The sequence below is a fragment of the Bactrocera oleae genome, chromosome 5 (assembly GCF_042242935.1).
Source record: "Bactrocera oleae isolate idBacOlea1 chromosome 5, idBacOlea1, whole genome shotgun sequence".
NCBI lineage: Eukaryota > Metazoa > Arthropoda > Insecta > Diptera > Tephritidae > Bactrocera > Bactrocera oleae.
In genome coordinates this window covers 49512074-49535108 of record NC_091539.1, presented here as the reverse complement: position 1 = coordinate 49535108, position 23035 = coordinate 49512074, and positions in this window count along the sequence as shown.

Here is a 23035-nt window from a genome sequence, read left to right as displayed (position 1 = left end):
GGCCAAGCACACATTCCGAAAGAGGAACTTACATATGAATACATCAAATAAGTTCACAATATGATTTTAAACGACTGAAAAATGAAGCTAATTGAGATAAGTGCTACTATAAAGATATTAAATAATTATATAATATTATTTAAAATTTTGGTATACGAAAGAACAAACTGAGTATGCGGAACTGAACTAAATTACGTCCGCAAGTATTATATTGTCCGAATCTGGACCTCAGTGACTTTTTCCTATACTCAGAAGATAAGAGAATGATCGCTAAAAAAGAAATCGCAGAGACTGAAGTTTATTGTTAATCGAAAATTAATCTTGTTATGGGAAGGTTGGAAGATCGTATCATTCTATATCTTATCTTTATATGCCTATGTCCTCGATGGCACCAATTTTGTCAGTAAAATCAAATTATGTCAAAGAATATGTTTTTCTGCTTCCCCATCCTTTAGGAGGTTCGGCATAGCTTTAGTAAAACATATTCTACAATAAGAAAAAATAAGTTCTTTAATTTTTATATCATGATCTAGATTCGAACCTTCATCTCTCCAACTGATAACGACCAGTACCACTCAGTGCGTTAAGCCATGCAATTTTGTGTAAATATATTACTTTTTAATTTTTCCATATATCGATAAATTTTAAATTGCAAATTAAAATTCAAAATATTTTTATAGCCTTCTAATATGTATACGCTCTGTTTAATCAGCCCCATCAGTTTTTATTTAAACGAGTTTTTCTCAAAATTTTTCGAATTTACTTGAGTGATTACTCGGATAGAAATTAACAGATCACTATCATATCTATTGGGCATATTCTGTATATAGCTCTCCATGCAATAATTTACCAGTTTTTGCTCTGAACAAAGCGAAACAAATTTTGGGTAAAATTCAACTTTTTTTAAATGCCGCCATTTTGTCAAAATTTTGGATTTTTTCGACCGTAAGTCAATGTTATACAAATAATTTTGTTTCTTATGTTTTACCTACGGACAAAGCCGGAATCGCTGCAGCAGTGGACGATTATTGTTTAGCGCCGTGGAGATCCCGTGTAAGTCGAATATTTAAATTCTTTCTTAAAAAATTTTACGTGATATTCTTAAAACATATACAAATACATACATATAACCTCAAAATTTTAAAACAATTGTTACAGTAGTTTTTTTTTTAATTCTCGAAATCGACTGTCACACTAGGTATTTCTGTTATAAGTGAAATTAAGCCTCAAATGATGAAAGATATAACAATCCATATCACTCACGACTTAGCTTTTCCTTATAGAATTGCAATCAAAATCACTTATTCAATACTTCGAAGTTTTCGACATACAAATACATTAAAATATACAAATGTGAATATCCTTAATATACAAGTATATGAATATGTCGGTGTCTGCATATATTATATTTCAAATTTATTTACACTTACTTTTAATAATAAATTTCCAACAAACACAAAGTGCCAATCAAATAAATATCTGATGAACTTTAGATAAATGCAATGAATAGCAGAGCTTAAATACATGCATTATGTATATCAGTATGTGTGATTGCTGATTTGTGTTCTAATTTAATAATCGAGGATTACGTTTCATATCTTATTTATTCATTAAAAGGCAAAACTTTCGCAATTAAACTGAGTATTTATAATCCCACTAAGTTGCAAGTTAAATTAAATGTTTACCTAAATATTTAAGTAGTTACATATGTAAACAAACAGTGTCTATTAATACTATGTTCATTAAAATTTAAATAAAGCTAAAAACATCTGTGGAAAGTATAAAGCGCTTGAAAGTATTTTACCTAAACAATGAAAAATAATTTAAAATAAACTTTTAAATCTTGAAAGCTTTTAATGCGAAACGTGTAGGTGGCAGCGATTTATCAACTAAACGGGATTTGCTGTGGTTGTCATAAGATGAATGTGCTGGTTTGGTACAAGGCCAAGTCAAGTTTTTCGATTAATTCTGTATAATTTATTGGATTGAACTTCAATACTTTTATCGATTATTTGAAGCTCTTACCAATATATTGTATATAAAAGTTTACGTATCACGTTTTGTCCGTAGTTAACTTCTAAGCTACTGAACCGATTTTAATCAAATTTAGCACACTGTGGCTAACTTAAAAGATAGAACAGTTTATCTCAATTATATTAAAAGTTACAATTTTTTTATATATTTCTAAACATTAAGATGTATTCAAAGTTCAAAAAATAAAAAGAGTAAAATGCCAAATGTCCATAAAAAAATTAAACCTTAAAAATCATTTCAAGCATTGAACAAAACAATGGTGTTGCTAAAAAACAAAGGTGTGATAACGAAATCAAGAAAAAACGTTAACTTCGACTGCACCGAAGCTAAAATACTCTTTACATATATAAAAATTCTTTACAAGAACTTTGCTCAATCAGTTTGTATGGCAGCTATATGTTACAGTGACTCGATCTGAACAATTTAAATAACCCATGACAAATTGGTTATTGGCTAAGGTAGTTATGCATATATGTTAGCTGCAATACAAACTGATTGATCAAAGTTTTTGCCAGAAATTTTTGGTATTTGTGAAGGGTATGATAGCTTCGGTGTAGTCGAAGTTTTTTCTTGTTTCATTTCTATTAGTGAGAACCCGCAACGCCTCTGGTTTGCTTTTCCAAGAGGTGAATAACAAAAACAATAACACAAAATCATACTAGATTGCCCGGCCATTGTTAGTTCAGACCAAGGCGAACTGCAGAAGACTAAGAAGAGAGAGAAATGCGATCTGTAAACATACCTTGTGCCTGTATTTGGGACTGTTAGATAGATGCAGCTGAATTTCGAGTAGATCAAGATTCCGGAGTCAGTCTTTTTCGCTTTATTATGAATCAGGATCTTAGAAATACTTCACGTTTGATGTACGCTCGTACATAAGCGACCAAAATAATACTAAAGCAAAAAACAACACACAATTTGCACAGCACGCTAAGCTTACTGCTCGTGTTTCCTTCATTTCTACCTCGTGGCTTTGCCATTTGAAAGTGACAATTTGCTAGCAAATATGCGGACAAATTACAAGACACCGTAAAGCAAACATATGCTTAGCTGCAAGTGCAGACAAGCAGTCGAAACACATGTAACCAACTTGTAACACATTACAAAATACTTTTTATCGCGTCACTGCATTACGCCAAGGATAACTGTTTGTTGGCATTCAGGCAGTCGTTAAAGGGTTTACCCAAATGGCATAAATCGATGTTAGCTAACTAATATAGTGACTACGACTTTTAGTAGTAAAACATGATACTGAAATTGCTATCCAAATACTTGCGGTTTGGTCAAGGAAATTTTGCACTTCGACCCAGAAAAAATGCTACGAGAGTGTACTGAACATAATAGCAGACTTATTGGAAAATTGGAGTTCTAATGGTAGAGAATGATTTCGATGTAATGAAAATCAAACTGGAAAACAGTCATAGATATTGGTATATAGTAAGATTGTAACTAACTTTTTGGCCAAACAACAAACGAGAGTCATCGTTTTGACATTTATCGGTTTTCGAAGATGAGGACGAAATCCACTTGGGAAACGTGTCATGCACCCATTAAAAGTTATTCGCTAAAGGCACTGAAGGCCGTTCCAGGGGAGGCTTATAACAAGTGTATGGATAATTTTATATAGCGTTAGCATGCTTGTATTGGATCAAAGGAGCCTATTTTGAAAACGATAATAAAAAGTTTTTTGTCAGTCCGGATAACACTTTATCAGATGATATTCCTACATAAAGTTCTATTTACAATGACATTGGTAGTGTATTATAGCCTTCAAGTCAAGTTTTTCACCTCAATCCTTACAAGCCGCGGAGAGCATGATTCTAAAGTAGCAAACCAAGTCCAAATGATTATAATTGATGTGTAACGATGTTTTTTCTTGAAGATCTTACCAACAGAGACTTGAAACGGGAGAGGCATTTTTTGAAGTCACAGTTCTATTGCAAGAAAGAGCATATACCAGATATGTTTTATGGGTCCGTAGAACAGAGTCATTGGGAAGTGGATCAGCTAGAAGCTTTTACCGGATTTTTAGTTATTTAGCCAACGAAATCGAAAAAAATATATTAATTAATTTTATGTTAGTACCGTCTTCCACGAAACATCCTTTATGTCTGCGAAACTACCACATATACATAATGGTGTGAATATTTGCAAGCATATCAGAATGTACACATGTACGTTGGTATGTTAACACGTATTTGTTGCATTCTATATAATATGCGTCATGAGAGGAATGTGCCACACGAACACTTTACATGTTTAGCTATTTGTTGCATGTAACAGTAAATGGCTGCTTCTTGGCACCTTCTTAGCGAGGCGCCTGCACATGGATAGGTAGCATGCCGCATAACACTTTGACACTGCCAACTGCTTGCTTCATAGCGGGTATGATATTGAAAGTACTGCCAAAGCGCCAGTCACAATATTCAGCAATGCTGTTGCATGTTTACGTTTTCGCATACAAACGAACAACTGCTAAATGTATGTGTATGTGGAAACCGTTATGTAGATACCCGTGCTCAGGCACTTGTAGTTATTTGCCAAGAATTTGGTTTCACTTTTCCGCCGGTGTTTTCTCGGCGTATTTCTATGCAAATAGTTGTTGGTGTTTATCAGCGCACGAACGCGTTGAAAGCTATGTGGCAGGTGAATAAAATGTCGCGGCGTTTCTGTGCATTTGCCAAAGTACATATTTGTGTGTGTGTGTGCATAAGTGTGGGTAAAAAGCAATTTCTGCTTCGTTTTAAGTGACTTTGGTTTGCGGTGGCTTTGTAGGCAACGTCTTACACTCATCCGAGGAGATTCCTTGTGGCACTTGCGATATTTCAAAGGCCTTCAGTCGCTTGCTACAGCCCCAGCATGTCTGCGGACTGCCGTCTGTCGTCTCGCATTTGTCTTCTCTCACCTGCTATTTGCTAGCGTGGCTAACAACTCTCATATCTTGTTGATTTACTTTTAAGTGATGCAATTATTTTACTTAGTCGTTGCATTTGCTTACTTTTCCCGCATTCAGATTTTCATCTGACTTTATTTTCTCTTTCTCCGTGTTTTATTATTTTGTCTGCGTGCTGAGTGAAATCGTTGATGCAATTGTTGAAAGTGCAGCGACTGTATTAAAGCGATTTCAATTTTATATTAAGCTAAGTTGAGAGGTGACTAAGTTAGACCGTCATCACAGGAGCTCGCTATTTTAATATGACGAATTTTCATCTTCTTAGTGTCTACTGTCGGCATGTTTAGCGAATCTTACAGGCCCAAGAAACAAGTTTTCTTCCAGTGTTTCATGAAGGCATCTGGATAGGACCGGGGAGTATAAGCTCTTATATAAACTGGTCGCCATTGCTTTCGTTGTCCACCCATGAGTCTCGAATCGAAGAAAATTTTCGCTGGAGTATCGTCATCGATGCGTCGTACTTGGCACTCGTTGGATTATGCGCTCAACCATGAACTTGGTGGGTGGTTCCATCTTCTTCAATACTCATCGCTCACGCGGACGCGGCCAAAGATCTTTCACAAGCCGCGAGGAGTCTTTGTGTGTGGCCCCTAGGTACTTTGTCTTATATTAAAGCATCCGCACGAGAGACAATCATTTGGTTGAGCAAATGTCAATGATGGACACCAGCAAAGAGAAAATACACTAAATCATACAGATTTTCTTCAATAATAGCGAAAACGCACGCTGGGCGGCAGAACTATGTGAATAGTATTCATGGTCCTGATACTGTAACATTTAATATCGCGCAAACTTAGCCACATAGACCGAATTTCCATCTGCGAATCACCGCAGAAACACAACAAAATCGATCCAGTTCTGAAGCGGATGGTTACTGGTGATGATCAAGTGAAAACACTTACGGTCGAATAGCGGTGAGCTTGCACAAACGGCGGCCAAGGCAAGTTTGACGTTCAGGGAGGTTTTGTTGTGTGTTTCGTAGGATTTGTAAGGAATTATTGGCTTTGGACATAGTAACTAGCGGGAGCTCGTTTGAGAAGAAGCTCGTTAGCAGGCTTGTGATTATCGACTGTCCCAATTTTTTTACCAAGTAGGACGAGGGTTTTTATAAGAATGGGCGTAGACCTATTGATAATTTAACGCTCTAGACATTTACGTAATGAATTCTATAAATAAATTCCATGAAGGCATGTTTTGAAAATAAAATAAAATAATGATTTTTTGTACGTAGTCTATTCGCTGTCATAACTTGACAAGCGTGTCCTACGCCAACAACAACAGCAATAACTGTAAGCTGCCATTTCAACTTCTGATTAAAATCAATCAGCGCGCAACTCAACAAGTCAAAAGGCGATGAAAGCTGCACTCTGATATGTGACAACCTCTACATTTATATGTATTTGTATGTGTATGTGTATGTAAAAGCTCAGGAATTGAAGCTGGAAATCACTTTTGCTCCTGCATGAGACACACTCGGCTACTTTGCCTCACACAACCGCCCATTCAAGGCATGCCAAAGTACAGAGGCGTATCGCAATGTACTTAAAATTGATGTGAAGAAACACACACACACCCACACACATACATTAGAGTATATTTGCTGTGTGCCGCCAAGATAGAGCGCAGCTATAAAGTGAACATTAATTTTTGTGGTGTGCAACGACATGGCGAAATGGCGCACAGCTTGGCGGCATGTGGACGGTAACCGTTAGTTGGCAAACAAGAAAGCAGCCAGGTGTAAAAGATACACATTACCAATATGCAGACACACCAACACTTGCAATTCCTATTATATATAAGTAATACATTTGTGTTTGTGCTTTTAAGTGGAAATGCTACAGGCGTTGGCTCTAGGAGAGGCAGCGTGTCTTTGCTTTGCTGTTCTTTGTAAAACGTATGCTTACGAATGGACGTTGTGTGTGCATGTGTGTTGTTGTTGGGAAGTCTAAATGTGTCTGCAGAGAAGTGAGATAAATGGCGGTGATGTCAAGATAAGTGGAAATTCACTTTTCTATTCATGAGAGCAACAAACTAATGAAAATATGCTTTTCAGTAGTTGAGGGCAATCAATATACTCGCATGTTGGTATGAATCCTTTTAGAGCAGACATTATAGGTCCATACAAGCATATGAATAAGCGTAAATGAGTATAAATGGCATTTACAGTAGTTAATTATTTCAATTAAATATATGGTAGCAACAGCCAAGAAGGAATAAGACATTGAAACAAATTAAGAGCTCAACAAAACATTTCATTGAAGTGATAATGTCATCGGCATTTTTCTTCTAACACTTAAATATTTAAACAGCGATATATGACAAGCTGCTAACATTTTTGATTTTCCCTCGAGCATATATAAATATATTTTCAATCAGTTTTTTTTATATAAAAATGAAATATTTTAATCAAACTTTTTATTCTTTGAAAGATACATATTTGACAAAGTTTTGAGAAATTTTCATAGGAAAATATTCAAAACTCTGTATATACGACTACATTTCTGGCTGCCCCTTGGAAAGGTGCCCCGCGTTGACAGCAGAACTTATTACAGGATCATCAAAGGTTATTTAAGAGGTATTGGACGAAGGAAAAACAAAAAATCGAAAGTTGTATATTTAGCAGACGTTTTTACAAAAAAATGCAAATTTTGGTGAAAACTTCTAGACGTTTTTTTTATATGTGTTTTTTGTGTTAATAGTTGTAATTGAACAAAACCAAAAACTTTGTAAATTTTATCTTGAGAAATTGTGTATAACTGCATTAAGATCGGTCGAGTAGTTCGCGAGAAATCTTGACAACTTTTTACGGCTGTATCTTTAAAACTATTGCCCGAATCAACTTGGACAACAAAAGAACAATATTCTAGAGATGTTGTAGAATTAAATAAGACAATAAAAAAGTTGATTTTTTCAAACCGTGAAATCCATGTAACCCCTTCAGTTACATTAGTATTAAATCTAACAATAACAAGTAAGGAAGGGCTGAGTTCGGATGTAGCCGAACATTATATATTCTCGCAAAGTCAAATGGTATACTCGTTTGAGATTTCTTTGTAGATTTACCGATATTTTCGGTAGAAGGTCAACTATAGGCACTGGGGTTCACATATTCAGTACCGAGGGGCTTGAACAGTTTTGGTTCGATTTAGACAACTTTTAGTCACAAGGTGGCAGACTTTAAACGTATTATTTACGCAAAGTTTTACCCCGATATAATCATTGTTGCTTGATTTGCATACTGGAAAGTGAAAAAATCTGATAAAATTTAAAATAGTGTTTCCCATACAGGCGTGGTTGTAATCCGATTTCGCCCAGTTTCGGACTATAATATAGAAATATGAAAATTAAATGTAAATTATGTACTGAATTTGGTTGAAATCGGTTAAGCAGATCCCAAGATACGGGTTTTCACCTAAAAGGGGGCGGTACCACGCCCACTGACTAATTTTAACGCGGTTCCTATAAAGTTATCTCATACCATCCTAGAGATAAAATTTAATGTCTGGTTTATCGCGCTTTCAGTATTTTTAACAGGGGCAGTGGGCGGGGTTGTCACCCGATTTCACCCATTTTCACACTGTAGGTAAAGGTGCTTAAAACATTTGCTTCCAGTGAATTTTGTTATTAAAGCTTTAGCGGTTTAGGAGATATGCACATTAAACCTATTAGAGTATACAAACAAAAAAACTCCACTGAAGCATTACTTATGGCACATAAGGGTATAAAATATCAGCTTATATGGCAGCTATATGCTATAGTTATCCGATCTGAACAATTTCTTCAAGGATAACGTATGCAGCAGAACGTTCCTACTGATTTTAAAGTGTCACGACACGACAGAAAAATATTAAAAGCCTAAAATAAAAGTTGATCAAATCTGTTAGTGAATTTTCTTTTTCAATAATTTCTATTTTAATTTATTCAAGATTATATTAAATTGAGAGATTTCATTGAGAGATTTAAATTTAACATATGCTATGAAAGTAATTCGAGCATAATTTAAAAGAAAAGTCGTAATGCATTTCCGAGACTTTATGTCATGCTACAATAATTAATTACAAAACTCTAGGTAGAATGTTGCAACTTACAAAAATACAAAAAAAAAAAGCAGAAAACTACAGACAAGACCTAAAATCGCAAAGTTTTCAAGGCTTCTGCAACGAAAAACTAGGCAAGTCATTATTAATATTTCGTTGTTTGTCTTGCTTCCGTTGACTTTATGCATTTGATGGTCATGCAGCGAAGCGATAAAAGTACTGGTGAAAAGCTTTTAGAGAAATTAACTGAGTGGCTGAGTGAAAGTACAGAAATAATGAGTTAGTTTATGCTCATGCTAGAGATATATAGATACAGTTATTCAGGTGCATATGCTGCCATATTCAAGAGGAAATTTGTATGTCAATTACACAAGAACAGCATAAATATGGATAAGACATGTTTAATAATATTTTTGAAGTAAAATTTTTAAAGGTTACTACCTACAGGAAGACTATTCCAATAATATACAAATATAGTTTGAGACTAATTTAATTAGTGATGTGTCTACTTGGAATTGATTTGCTTTGGAATAAGTCTAATCAACAAGTGTCAAACATATCAAAACACCCTCCACATCAAGCGATGACATTTGCTATAGTTTTCCGATCTGAACAATTTCTCCGCAGAATGTATTATAGTTAATAATCCGTGCCATATTTCGTGAAGTTACTTTGTCAAATAAAAGAGATTTCCTTACAAAAATGTCATAGTTTTCTGATATCGGTGGTTTCTACTGCGGTCTGGTTTGTATCGAGATATTTTTTCTTTCAAAAATCATTTGGTTTACCGGGTTTATGTCTCCATAGAATTTCGAATGAATTATCCGGGTTAAGTGTATGTAATTGTTAGCCAATTTGCTTTATAAAATATTCATATCAGAACCTCGATATATTCTTGACATAGAAAAAAATTTATTATATGTTAAGTACTCCATTATACGAACCCTGTAGCACGAAAGTATATATCAAAAAATATAATTTAATTTCTAGTATAACTTTATGAAAATTTATTATTATTTTTTCCAAATTTTTTTTTGAATACACTTGAAATATGAATGAACAATTATAAAAAATAATGATAATAAAAATTTCAATTGCCAAAACCCGTACAATTTTCAGGCGGATAGGATAGAAAATTAACGCCTGCAAAAACTTTAAATTTTAGCTTTAATAAAGTTACATCTTCCTAAAAAAAAAGTTCAAATAAAAGCACAAAAATCCTACGCCTCAGTAATAGCTAATAAATTAATAAAAACTAAACATTTTTCCCTTCGGTTTATAATTCCGTTAGTCATATATTGTACATGTTCAAATTTATATGATGTCGAGGCAAAATACTATAGGAGCTTAAACTCTTTCATTTCTACTTGAAACTAAGTTTTGTACCTGACATGCTCGTACATGGCATACCAGCTTTAGACTACTCTGAATATGCAATTTCAAACCAGTATTTAATTGAACCCCAAGTTTTGATAGTGCAATAATAAAAATAAAAATTCACTTTGCAGTAAAAGTAGATATTGAGAAATATTGGTATAAGCGAAAGGTCGCCAAGTGGCATAATAATAAAAAATTTACGCTCATGATTCGACTTAGAATATAAATGCACACAAGTACGGACATGTGAGTGGCTCGAAAACCAATTGAAAGGCTAAAGCATACTGACCTCGCACGCATGCTTACACATTAAACTAGTTCGCAAGTTGAGTATATGCTACCAACTCGAATAAAAGCATAAATTTTTATGCATCAGTACGAATTGGCTATGAAAAAGGATTTTCGAAACTCTCAAAACTAACGCTTAAAGCTGTGTAAAAACCCCAAAAGCTCCATCTAAGACAGACAATAAAGTCATTTACAACACACTCACACATCCATACACACACTCATACACCCACAAATAGCATATCCCGCTGTGTAAATGTCAAATCACAAGTAACCACGTTTGTGTGTGTTGAAATGATAAAAAAAAAAATGGCAACAAAGTTGACATGTCATGGCACTTGCCATGTCACGACATTTGTAACCGACTAAAGTCAATTCCCTTTGTCGTTATAGTGCGGGGATTGCTGCTGGTTTTTTGTTATTGTTATTTGAAAGTGGTGTGTGTGATGTGTTTTTGCATTACTTGTCAATGATATTCTCCCGCTCTCACCATGACAGCTACCTCCTCAGCTGGCAACTCTTCTATTGCCGTTTACGCCAATCCCCAGGCGCAGTTTATGTTAAATAGCTTTTGATCATTGAGCTTAGAAAAAGTTAAAATAAATATAAAAGCTGACAAAAAATAACACGAAACGCAAGCGAAAAGCACTAAGTTTTTACATAAATAAATAGCAGTGAGTATTTTGATAGCTCTGTGTGTGGTTGCTGACTGGCAAATGGCATCGCTCTGTCACACTGTCACACTGGGACATGCAATATATATAAATCGTTTTTGTATTCCATTTTCCTTAGGTAAATCTTTTTAGTATTATGCTTTGTCATATTTGAGACGAGGTAAATTTTTTTGCGGCTTCTTTCGGCTGAAGGTTGTGAATTGGAGCTTTCATGTGACCTCGAATATATCCTAAGAGTACTTATGTACCTTAAGTGTGTAAGCACAACGCTGCATAATCAAGTGAATTATAATAGTCACTTAAAGTTGTTTAAATCCGAGAATTTATGTCAGACATAAGAAGAATTATTATAGGCTGACTAGCTCACAGGTGAGTTGGTAAAGGATGTGAGTTTAAGGACTTTGTAGGTTTATGCATGACTTGAAGCCTTTTTAAATAAAATATTTATCTTTTTAAGCTATAATATCCTTCACATATGAAAAAACAAATGTAATACTAGATTTAATCGCTCAGTTTATATGATAGCTAAATCCGATCTAAGCAATTTGGAGAGGATATCGTTGCCTTGCAAATAAACAAAAATTTTCATACAAGAACTTGATTTCGATCGGTCAGTTTGTATAACAGCTACATGCTATAAAGGACCGACCCGTACTAATCGATGATTGTAACGTTGGCTTGGGCAATAATAGATCGATACCTCAAAAACTGAGGGACTAGTTTGCGTATATAAAGACAGACGAATATGAGTAAATTGACACAGCTCGTCAAAAATATAAGTCTGAATTCTCTCCACCGTCTACCGCTCAGAAGTCCAACGTACCGAGTAGTTTCTCCTTCCTAGCCCTATACGGGATTTAACCTTTCTAAAGAGTAGTTAAGAAGGTTCCGGAAGTAGGCTCTTACTTCTAAAAGTTTTAGTGGAACAGTGCATATATAGCCTAAAGTTTACTTAAGCTTAATACTCGTTATTAAGTTTTATCATTGTAGCCGGTTTTTTGTACGGATTTCTATTCCATCACTCGGATCTGAGCTCGGATCAATCTCCCCAGAATTGGGAGCAAAATCGGACAAACAGAAAGAGTTCTATCAATTTTCGTCTAATAGAAAAAACTACTAAGCATTAATAAGTTTTTGATATGACCGCAACGGGCAAGAGCCCTTACAAACTTAAGAAACTAGAAAATATCACAACGACTAACATAAAATACCAAAAAAATGACAACTGTGAGTTTTTAAAATAGTTTTGACCTTACCACATAAATCTCGTCTTTTATAGTCTAAATTCTGTTTTAAAACTCATCTTATACTCTCCTAGTGTCATCTTTTTTGCCATACAATTAGTCAGAGAGTTCAAAATTTGATTGTGCTGCTTCATAACTTTGAATTCCAACACAGTTTCGTCAACTTAAAAACTCTACGGCATTTCGGATTTTAGGAAATTTAAAAGTAGATACGTTATTCAGAGGGGAAAAAGTTTTTATGTTGTATCTAGTGGTAATAGTTGGTAAAGATGAGAGCCACGATAGCGAGATTTGTCCCATCTCTTCATTTCACTATCACGTGTCCTTCATCTCAGTAAATTGGTACATACTTGGAAATTAGGTCTTAAGAAATATAATTTATTATATTTTCTGGCTAATTGAAACAAAGACTATTTAAACTAACTCAAACGGCAATTTGTTGAAAGTAATTCTAGATTTAAGTTAACGAAAGCAAGCAAATGCTCAGCGCTACTTCTCTCATGCTCTAGCCATACACTGACATTCATATGCTCTCAGAACAAAGCGAGTGAGAAGCAGAGTACGAGCATAAGACATTCATTGTTCGTGCTTGGTTACTTATTTGGCGTATGATTTAATTACTGTGCTGTGCATTCTCTGGCATTGGAATGCCTGTAGAGTGGAAATGAAGAGAGTAGAGAGGTGCATTTGGAAATTGGGTGAAAATTCCGAGGCAACAAAACTTTTGAACACTACGAGGAGACAAATGGCAACATTGTAAACTTCGAAGAAAACAAAAACAAAATAGTCTTAAATACCAACAAAGACAATAGCAAAAACGCTGTGCTCCATGTCAATAGACTAAGAAACGTAACTCAAGAGTGCAACATGCCTGGAATTGTAATTAGTTTTCCACAAATAATATAAGCCGACGTGCAGGGGTGGAGGGTGTATGGTAAACGTAGACATACAATAAAATGAAGGCAAATGTGTGCAAAAAGAAGCGACTTCCTTGAGGAAACTGGCTGGCGTTAAGGCGCACGGAGCTCCAACAGACTAAAGGGAAATATTTGGTAGGAGTGTGAATATAAAATAATTTGTATGTGAATACATGTATTTATGCTTGTCTGTAGGTGGAGCGACTAAACTCATTTCCGGCGAAATCATATTTCCTGAAAATTGACACATGTGCATTGGGACCTTGAGACCTTTGCAATCCCATTGGCGCGAGGTCAGTGCGCTTTTATTTATATTTTTTTATATTTACTGTCCTCTTTTGTGGCGAATGCTTGCAGAGAGGGTAAGGTATATTAGTATGATAGTGAATATGTTTACATTCATAAAAGAAGTCCTTAATTTTTTTATACTGCTAGTTAATCAATAATAAGAGAGGACTGTGAGATAAAAAGGTGTTTTGAGAAAAATTAATGAAATGTGCAATAAATTCGGTGTAAGTAGCGTTACTGAAAGTTTGACATTGATGTACTTTTAACAGTAGTCTTAAAATCTAAGGTCAAAAATCGTATTTAGGTAAAGACCTTTATTAAAGATTCTACCCTTTAAAGTATATTTGCACACCAAACACTTTCTTAAAACACATTCTTTAAGTCAGTCTGTTATAATATTGCGTGCTTTTACTTTTTTTTTCAGATGTTTTTTCTAACGAGGAAATTTGAGAGCAGTTTACAGAACACTAGACAATTTAATTCAACTAACCTATCTTGAAAGGTTTTCACTCGAAACAAGTCCAAAAACGTCTAGTATTTTAGTACACATTCACTTTTTAAAGACTAAAATATTCTAAAAGCTATGCCGAATGGACTTGTGCCACTGCGAGATCCTTCTGGCCCAAAAAGAACCGTAAGAGGTCCTTCGAACTACCTACACTTAGCAAAGTCAATCTTGTTGATACTGTTGGTGTCTGACTGGACACCGTCCAATAGGTGCACACGTAGTGCGACTAAATATTTTGTCGAATGCAAAGCTGTATGGAAAAAGGCGAGGTGGAATTAGCTTGTCACTTTCTCTGCTATTGCCCGGCTTTTGCCACACTGAGATTGAAATATCTCGGTAGACACACCTTTGATTACCCTAGCGAAGTTACTAAGATTAATATTATCCGCTTTTAGAAGTTACATGGGTTTCATGGGCTTAAAAAAAGATTTTATTATTTCATTTTATTCTATAATACCTCTAGAATATTGTCTTAAATTTTCAAGTTGCTCCGAGTTATAATTTTGAAGATACAGCCTTAAAAATTTGGGCGCTCGAACCCCGCTACATTGTCATTTAAAACTTGAAACGCTTTTTACACGAAACTGTGTTTTCAAAGTTGGTTATCCAGATTTTTCGCAAACTACTCAAAGCTTTTAATAACATCTTACACAGGTCTTCTAGATATACTTTAAAAATTTTTGTAAAATATGTATTTTTGGAATAATAAAAAGTTTGAAAAAAAGATTTAAATTTTTTTATACGAAAAAAAAAGAAAATATTTCGTGTTTTACTCGAGGAAACTCTATCAATAAATTCATAGTAAGTTAAAAACGCTTCGTCGATCTATGAGATGATGTACTTTAAAGAATTTTTGGGTAACACAAAGTACAAATATCAGTTCAAGTGAGATCTATCGATCAATCCTACGACCTAACCTAACCTAACATATCGCTTGGGGCATTTTAGCATATACAATCTGATTACGATAAATTTGACTTGATCAATTTAAACTACACGCGCTAACCTAATCGATAAACAAATTTTCTTAGATTGTTACATTTTTTTCAATGCTGGTGTGAAGTTTAATCTCTATATGTCAATTAGTGTGTGTTGGTGCTGCTTATTTACGACGCGCAAAGTGTGTGGCAATTTTTACCATGAAAAAAATTGATTGAAATGTTCAATGAATCTTTGACTTGAATCTTTTGCAAAACGATGTCGAGTGAAGATCGCAAACGAGATGCCTGACAACGTAGCTGTGGGACCCTACATGCATCAAAGGCATCATTACTGTTGACGAGAGGTGGGTCTATTAATATGACATCGAAATTGTCCAACAATCTAGCGAATAGCGCTCCAAAAAATTAGCCAAATTCGCTGAATACACAGATGGTCATCCCAGCCGAGGTATAAAAAAATTAGATTAATAGTTGGCATGGTTGTATTGGCTCAAAAGTAGATTATTTTGAAGGCGATAGTAAATATCTGAGTTAAAATACGTAAAAATGTATTTTTTGTAGCCATCCGGGTCAAATTTGATCAGATTATGGATCGTTTTAACTTACACAGGAACATGCGGGATATATTTGTTATGACATCTGACGCCTTGAATACTAGTACCGTTTATGATTTCCATTAACAGGTTAAACAGAAAAAATGATCAGTAACTTAAACTGCCGATAGCCAACATTTCATTTTTATAAAACTTGGTTGAATATCCAGAAATCTTTTTTTCTCGAAAAAACTTCAACGATATTCAAAGCCAGGAACTGCCTTCACTTCACTACCATTTCCTTATTTATTTACTACAGGTTGACAAATGGCTAGTAAAAGCTACACTACAACTGCACTAGTAAGTACTACTTTTTATGCAATTCAGGTACAGTGGTCACTAAAATTATGTAAGTGTCAGCTTTCCATAACAAAAACACATGTTAAAATTATATAAAAGAGGCATACAAGAAAAATTCATGAAAATGAAATGAAAGTACATGAAATTTTCGTGAAATAGTGAAAACTAGGACATCGGATTTGTTAAAACTCAAGTCATTCTAACGCTATTGAACTTGAAACTTTCGAAAACTCGAATAGTTAATTTTCACCCGGTCTGCCAAAAACAAGAATTCTTATATTTTAACAAAACTTTCCCTTTCGAAGAAAGCATTCAAAAGACCAAACCAATTTGCCACACGCAGAGTCTAGGTTGTGAGTAATTTTCCAGATATTTGCTTAATATGGCTGCAAAATTCTACTGATGTATAAAGTTTAATGAAAATTGCTCACATATGTGGGCGTGAATTCCAGAGTTATCGATTAGGTTATTTTCTGTAACCAAAACCACACAAAGCACTTCGTAGCATAATGTTATGGGGGACCAAACCCGAAAATGGCCCGCCATTGAAATTCCATCAATTCTAGTTGTTAACCGTTAGCTGCGCGATGCATGGCCGCCACAAGTGAGTAATAAATCTTTCGGCATGGCTGCGACATTTACGCAAAACCGCAAAAAGGCGGCCTAACGATAGTGAAAGACAAAGTGTTCTACGGCCGTCAGTTGGTCGCTGATGACTGTAACGGTTTGGCACAAAACAACACAAACAACAAAGTATGTAAGTTTGTATGCATATGCATGAAAACTGTATTCACAAGCTAACAACACTTAACCTCACAACAAGCGGTTGTCCTTCGAATGCAGTAGTGTCCTCATCGATCGCCCTGGCGTATACGTAACATTCTGTAAAATCATCTATAATTTGTTTTCATCCTCTCGCCTTAGCAATTTTTGCCAGCAAACTGTTTTTGTTTTTGTTTCGAAATTATATTTACTTATACAAAAAATACAAAAAAACAACAAAAATAAAAGTATTTTTTTGGAAATGTAGAAGATAGAACTTTGTTTGTCTACTTGTGCTTATATTAGCTTTGTTCTTCGCTACGTTGGTGCCAAGGTAGGCGTCACTGACCGAAAACTTTTACGATGTTGTAATCGAAAAAGTTATTTCTTTGCTTATGCTGCTGCTGTTGATCCACCCATTCATGTGATGTTTAATGTTTGCTATGCGATGAGGACAAACATTATCATAACACATGTGCATAGTGTATATGCAGGAGTTTTTAGAAGATAATATGTGGCCTGTGTCACCAAATGTGGTACAGTTATTGCGTTGTTAAACTTTAAATCGATAATGCGCCACAGTAAATGTAATGACACATAAACTTAGGCAAATGGTATTGAATTAATAACAATAGTGTTATTGTACAATGTTAACAGTGGTGTATATGAGGTGTCTGAAACCACTATGCTTACGAGACGTTTATGACTTTAATTTCTTATTAATTTTTTTTTTTTTTTGATATAAGATATCGATTTTTTGCATATATATCTCATGACAATATTCTCCAAAAATTTTAATATAATCCGAATCCGAATAGTTTCGAAGCTATGAGCGTATTCTGAGAGTTGTTTAGCTTAACTTTAAGTGTAATTGAAACGCTGTTTTCAGAGTCGGTGAGAAAAATGTCTACGATTGCTCGTTGGTTTCTAGTGTGTACGTGAAAATCCATGTTTCGCTGATGGCCATGAAACGGCGCAGAAACGTTTACATTTTGCGCTTGATAAACTTAAACCTTTGTCATACCCAATATTTCATGCAGAATATATCCCACACAGTCCTTTAAGACTCAGCTATATCACGCATGTTCAACAGACAGTCCTTCAATACGAGATCTGAGCAACAGGGAGTGGTTAGAAAAAAATCAACATGAGCCCACGTTGAAACTCGCTAACCGCGCTATTGGGCTGTGAGGATACGTACTTATCGCCCCCTTAAATACGGATGTAGTCACAGAAGTTGAGACACTTCACGCGCGGCAGTCTTTTATGTCTTTAATATTAGGTATTGTATAATAATTGTCTATAAACCATTTCCTTCTTAGCCGATACCAAATCTACCACGGTTCTATAAGACATTCTCGGTACGAGGGCACAGAATGATAGAAATGTAACAATGGCAGCTATTAGTGGAGCAGTTGTTTGATATTTTCAGCGATATTTACCGGATTCAAGGTTCCCTTATAGCATTTTTGGCATATTTAAGAGAATATGACTGAATAGGAGCAATTCTTAAAACAGCAAATTCGTTTAATGGACTTCATATTAAAAACACTGCTTAAAAATGGCTTAAATTTACAGTCTCACTAACGTATTTACTAGGTCAGCTATATTTTTTACAAACAAAATGTGTCTTAAAGGGTTATATAAAAATAATATCCTTGTACAAGTAATAACGACATTACGCCTATGGTAGATTTCACCCTATATTTGAGTTACAGCCAAAAATGTTTAGCATTCAAAGTTATAATTATTTTTAAACAATTAAATTTAATTTATGTATAACAATAATAGCAACAAGAAAACGCTTGTAATAATTTGCACACGCACAGGACATAAATAAATGTGTTTATCTTCTATTTGACAGTAGCTGATAGCAAGTTGAACTAAAATACAATGATTAATAGTCGTCGAAGTGTCAAATAGGACTTGAGGCAATAAATGTCAGGACACGCGCCACACCCAAGGGAAACAAGGGGTGGCACACCAGAGAGAAGAAGTGGAGCAACAAATGCTAGCAATGACAGCACAAAGCACGCGACCAAAAAGATATTGGAAATTATTGCTACTTGCAAAGCGTTTGCACTGGTATGTCGAGTAATAAGTTTATGCCAGCGGGTAATTGACAATTGTGAGCACAAGAAAATGGCACGCTTTAAATAAATAAAATATATGAGAAAGATGCGTTATGTTGAAAAGACTGGCTTTACTAGTTGAGAGGCACAACTACTTAGACTAAAAAAAAACAGGAGAAGAGAAAAATTAATAATACGAAAAAGGGTTGCTTTACGTAAGCCAGTGTTACCTACCTAAAAAGCTATACGGTTTGTATATACTGTATTCAGAAAGGTATTTTCGGAGATGGTGGTAAAGGAGGTGCAACTCTAGTGAGTACTCTACGGAAGACTTGCTTAAACTGCTATTTTTTACCTCATATTTTCTATTACACTCTCATTTTTCGCTGTTTGGCATCTCTCTTTCATCATTTAATTACACGGAACTAGGCTCTCTACTAGCTGCTACGAGATCCTATTAAGCTTTATAATGAAATTATTTATATAAAATTATAGAGAATCCGGCGAAGCTAATTTCAATGACTATTAACTATAGCTTCTTTCGGAGCAAATTTTTTAAAACACATTACAAAAAGTGGTATTAAACTTTTTCTTATTCTAATGATGCGATTAACCCAGTAATCTGTTTCTCTACAATGATCTTTTTACTTAAGAAATTAGTGTAAAAGTATTCATCGTATGTTAGAAAATTGAGCTTACACTGAAAGCCACATCAATCGAAAATAGTTCACAGGCAATTCTAAGGATTATAATGAAAGACTATTTTGTCATAAATCGAGGCAGTCTAGAAGCAGTAATTCTAATAATATTTCTTCTCGGCGGATATTCACGACTTTTATCTCTGCAATAGTCAAAACGATTACTGCTTTTTTATACCCTGAACAGGGTATATTAAGTTTGCAACACCTAAAGGAAGTGTCGAAGACCCTATAAAGTGTATATATAAATTATCAGTGTGACGAGCTGAGTCGATTTAGCCATCTCCCTCTGTCTGTATATACGCGAACTAGTCCCCCAGTTTTAAATATCACTCTAATATTTTTCTCACCTTCATTTGTTGGAAACGCCAATATCGGATCACTATAGCATATAGCTGCCTTACAAACTGAATCATTGGAATCAAATGTCTGTAAGAAAACTTTTTTATTAACCGAAATATCTTCAAGAAATTTGGCATGAATTTTGGTCCAAAGCAGCAGTGCAATCTCCAAAGAAATTGTTCAGATTGAACCAATATAGCATATACAATGAAATATCACATATATTGACCAACATAAACGGTTTCAAGTCAGCTAGAAAGTCGGAAATCAATATACCGGGTGTATTTTGGTTTTATAAAATATATTTTTCAAATAACGATGCTCTTTGATTTTCATTAAGGTACCTTGAAGAATGACCGATTTTTTCGGTAATAAGATAAATTATAGACCCTAAGGTCTGCATATTCGGTATCTGGGAACTTAAAAAGTTATGGACCGATTTTGACTTGGACGTGAGATCGCATACCTTAAACACACTTTGTATGCAAAGTTTTATTTCGATAACGTCATTGGCTTTCGATTTATATAATGTAAAATGAAGGAATCATATGGAATTTATGTTAATTTGTGTAGCCCTATTACGCCCACTTCCACGACATAACATAAATAAGTCAAAGTAATATCATGTTTAAAATTTCGTTAAAATCGGTTAAATAGTTTCTGAGATATAGAATTTCACCCGAAAATGGGCAGTGCCAGTGCAGAAAATTTCTTATTTCTGACGCACTCACTTATTAAGTTATCACCACATTAGTATATGGTGAGTGGGCGTGGTTCTCATCTGATTAAACCCATTTGCACAGTACATAAAGAAATAGCCAAATGATTTCATTTCAGCAAGTTTGGTGGACATAGCTATAGTGGTTTGTGAGTATGCTCGTTAAACCTATTAGAAGTGGGACCACGCCTACTTTTTACAAATTTTCAGCCCACTGATGACACTTCCCACCACGTTACTTTATATCACGTAACAGTTTTGTAGCTTAATTTGGAGCTTTGCTATAGTCCTAAATATATTTTCGCTTAACAACATTTTGTGGGCGTGGCAATGGACTGATTTAATAAATTAATTAAGGTTTTTTAATAAAGAAAAATGATAATTTGTGACCATGTGATATCTAATAATATATCATACTAAGTTTCTATTCTGTTATGCATGTGTCATAATGATGCGATATGAATAATTTGTAGCGTTGCTTTGGACAATAATCTGAGTTTATTATGTGAAAATGGCAAGTTGAACAAAAACGTTTTTAAGACTCTTATATTCTACAGTACTTCGATATCGGCAGTTCCGACAAATGCGTAGCTTCTTGCAGCTTCAGATCGATATCTCCATATCACTTCTGTCAATGTTACTGTGCATTATTGAATCGAGCACAAGAAGTAGTACTTATCGTAATTGCGGCTTGCAATATACATAAGACATTAATTAATAAAATCAAAGAATTTTCAAATTTTGGTCTTCTGCGCTGTAAATTCCTCTCTCTTTACTTCCTAGTATCTCGTTCCCGCTTTCATGTTCCAATTATGTAATTTGACAGCTTTTAATGTGCCATTAGCTTCATGCATACATATAGATTTTTCAAAGATATCTCTTGCGCTTTCTACATAGACTTCAAATTATTTTATTAATTGAATTGATTACATTGTGGTCATGAACAATTACGCACATGTGCACCGCTGACACACGCGAGCACATACAGCAAAGAATGTGAAGCAAAAAAAGCGTAAATGCCAAAAATTGACAGTGCGGTTTATGCTGCGGTAGCCACCTGTCGCAACGCAAGACTTTTAATGGTCGTCAGCGCTATTGTTGTTGTAGCTGTTGCATAAAATCATACTCTATGCTCTGGCATAGGCGCCACTGCTGCCTCATATTTGCACTTCCATTACTCAAAATAGTCGGCATTAATTGCTCGACTCACTCCACCAGGTACACACAACCATATTTAATACATAATATCACACACACCTACACAGACACACATATGTAGTATGCGCCTCTCGGTTGCTTTACTGTGACTTTTGGTTGCTTTTTTGACCACTGCGTTTGTGGTTTAAATAAATGCAATTTGCAAAAAGCACTCAACAGGATAAAAGCTTTTAATATTGGCAACGTTTTATCAAATTATTCATTGAGTAACATTATGCGCATACACGAGCATATATAATACTTATACATATATATATAGGCACATAATTGAAGTGGACAGAACATACGCGTTGCTATGCGCTCAAACACACGATTCATCTAGGCAATGGCGTGGGTATGCTAGCGCTAGGTCCTTAGAAAAAAAAATTATAGTTGCGATATAAAAGAATTTTGGTAGTAAGTATTTTAATTTATAGGAGGCACAATAATGCAAGTGGTCACTTAAAACACACTGCCTGAACCGAGTGACGCCACTTCTCCTCCTCATTACAGGTGACTGCTATAGAAGTGTATGGAGCTACAGATGATACAGATACAGATTTAAATAGTGACCACACAAGCAAATATTGGCGGAGTAGTCTTCTGTCGGTACCTCTCCGTCAACTCTATTCTAGTTTCAAGCTTCTAAACAACTGCAATGTCTTCCAAGCACTTCTAGTTATCATCAAGGTGCAATCTAGTTCAGTGCAGTCTACTACAGAGAGGTAAGTAATCACTTCGAAAGCAGAGCGACAATACTGGCCTCGATCTCCATAACTGTGTGCTCAAAGCTGCTCAAGAATACTTTGACCACATTATTAAATGCATCTAGCTCCTATATAATACGATTTGTATGGCTGCCAAGAAATTGCAAGTAAGGAAAATATCGCCTTAGTATTATCACACTGAAAACTAATCGTACCCCTGTCTCTTACCGGTCTAGCACTAGACTGCTGGCTGGACTTCATTGCAAGAACCTTCTAGCAAAGAGTCGAACATGCTTGCAGCAAAATTCGACTTATCCCTATTGACGGACGCAAATTTCCAAAATTGTCAAGCGAGCTGGAAACATCTCAACATTCTTCAATAGTC